The 2,627-nt window shown below is 36.2% G+C and overlaps 1 long non-coding RNA gene across 1 annotated transcript in view; it reads left to right on the top strand.

Annotated features, from left to right (window-relative positions):
- Positions 1-2,627, top strand: part of LOC130587765 (uncharacterized) — a 9,067-nt gene that overhangs the window by 3,639 nt on the left and 2,801 nt on the right. Inside the window, exon 2 of the long non-coding RNA XR_008966852.1 lies at positions 2,338-2,450. This is a non-coding gene — a long non-coding RNA (uncharacterized LOC130587765). The remainder of the gene's footprint in view (positions 1-2,337; positions 2,451-2,627) is intronic.

Genomic DNA, 2,627 nt, shown 5'->3' with positions numbered 1-2,627 from the left:
GAAATTTGAGGGATTTGAGGGTCCAGGGTGGAATTTTGGGGAATTTTGGACAAATTTTGGGCATTTTGGGAGGATTTGGGGGGAATTTTTTGGGGTCTGTGAGGGGATTTTGGGGCAATTTTGGGAAATTTGGAGCATTTTGGGGGATTTTGGGCAATTTTGGGGCATTTTGTGGGGTCTGAGGGAATTTGGGGGGAATTTAGGTGGATTTTGAGGTTTTTGTGGGGTCTGGGGTCAAATTTTGCAGGAATTTCAGGAATTTTGGGAATTTTGGGAGAATTTGAGTGGATTTTGAGGTTTTTGTGGGGTCTGGGGTCAAATGTGGGCGATTTTTGACAATTTTTGGGGGATTTCCGTGAATTTTTCAGGGAATTTTGGGGAATTTTGGTGGATTTTTGAGAATTTTGGGTTTTTTTGGTGGATTTTTGGGAATTTGGGGAGATTTTGGAGAAACTTTGGGTGATTTTGGACAATTTTGTGGCAATTTTGAGAGATTTTGGGTGATTTGGGGAGATTTTGGAGCATTTTGGGGGATTTTGGGTGGAATTTTGGGGATTTGGGGCTTTTGGGAATCTGATTTTTGGTGGAATTTTTAGGTCAAATTTTTCTGGGATTTTTGTGGGATTTTTATAGGAATTTTTGGATTTTTGGGGTCTTTTTTGGGATTTTGGGGCTTCTGGAAATGTCGAATTTTTGGTGGAATTTTGGGCCAATTTGGGGGAATTTTGTGGGATTTTTTTAAGTGGAATTTTGGGTGCAATTTTTGGGATAATTTTGTAAATTTTGGGTGGAATTTTTGGGATTTTGGGGCTTTTGGGAATCTGATTTTTGATGGAATTTTGTGCAAATTTTTGTGGGATTTTTTTTTGGCGATTTTTTTTGGAATTTCTGGGATTTTTTTTTATTTTGGATTTTTTTTAGGATTTTGGGGTTTTTTGTGGAATTTTGTGATTCTTTTTAAAATTATTTTGGGGGAATTTTGGGATTTTAAAGTTTTTTTTTTTAAGGGAATTTTGAGATTTTAGATTTTGAGTTTTTTTGTGAGAATTTTGGGATTTTATTTTTTTCTCAAACAGAATTTTGGGTGGAATTTTTTGATTTTTGGGACTCTTTGGAATCTCTGATTTTTGCTGGAATTTTGGGATTTTTTTTTGGGAATTTTGTGGGAATTTCTGGGGTTTTTTTAAATTTTTTTTGATTTTCTGGGATTTTTATGGGAATTTTGGGATTTTGGGTTTTATTTTAAATGGAATTTTGGGTGGAATTTTTGGGATTTTGGGGTCGTTCTTTCCCTCAGGAACTGCTCGGGGAGGGCATTAATTAATTAATGAGGTCTCTAATTAATTAATTAATTAAGAGATTAATTAACACAACCCTGATGGTTTTAACCCCATTTTTTCACCCCTTTTTATGTAAAATCGGGGTTAATTAATTAATTGCTCAGTAATTAACCCCAGAACGGCTCAAATTCCTCCAGGAGAGAGTTAATTAATTAATGAGGACTCTAATTAATTAATTAAGAGGTTAATTAACAAAACCCTGATGGTTTTAACCCTTTCCATCCCATTTTCCTGCCCCTTTTTAAGCCTCAGGGTTCGTTAATTATTAATTAATTACCCTTTGGTTGAGTTAAATACCCCCCCCACATTAATTATCATCCTGATTAATTACTGAGAACTCTAATTAACTAATTAAGAGATTAATTAGTTATTTTCTAACGCAATTTCTGCCCTGTTTTAATGGGAAATTGGGGGTTAATTAACCCCAGGGTTCATTAATTACCCCTAAAATTTGTTAATTATCACCCTGATTAATTAATGAGGTGTCTTATTAATTAATTAGGGGTTAATTAGCACATCCAGGAGGGGTTTAACCCCATTTTCTCACCCCCWTTYTATGGTAAATTGGGGTTAATTAATTAATTGCTCATTAATTAGCCCCAGAACGGCTGAAAAATGGGTTAATTACCCCCTGATCAATTAATGTGTCTCATTAATTAATTAGGGGTTAATTAGCACATCCAGGARCTTTTTAACCCCTTCCAATCCCATTTTCCAATTCTTTTTTATGGCTAATTAAGGTTTAATTACCCCCGGGGTTGATTAATTAGTCCTGGTGTGGGTTAATTATCATCCTGATCAATTAATGAGGTGTCTCATTAATTAATTAGGGGTTAATTAGCACATCCAGAAGCGTTTTAACCCCTTCCAATCCCAGTTTCCAATTCTTTTTAATGGGAAATTCATTCTTACATTAATTAATTTTACATTAATTAACCCCCGGGACTGCTAGAGGATGGAATGTATTAATTATTGCTGTCTGTGATTAATTAATCAGGGTTAATTAAGGGCCATGGGGGAGCTGAGTGACCTGGACCGGCAAATCGAGCAACTGCGGCGCTGCGAGCTCATCAAAGAGAGCGAGGTGAAGGCTCTGTGCGCCAAGGCCAGGTAATTAATGAGTAATTAATGATTAATTAGTGATTAATTAATGCCTTCATTGAGCCCTGAGTGACTGCTAATGATAGACCAATCAATGGCTTCATTAACGGCTTCATGAACCCCTCATTAACGGCTGATCAAAGAGAGCGAGGTGAAGGCTCTGTGCGCCAAAGCCAGGTAATTAAT

Source organism: Malurus melanocephalus, unplaced genomic scaffold, assembly GCF_030028575.1.
Source record: "Malurus melanocephalus ecotype Western Australia unplaced genomic scaffold, MMel_1.1 scaffold_2405, whole genome shotgun sequence".
Classification (NCBI taxonomy): Eukaryota; Metazoa; Chordata; class Aves; order Passeriformes; family Maluridae; genus Malurus; species Malurus melanocephalus.
This window is presented reverse-complemented; position numbering and strand designations above follow the sequence as displayed.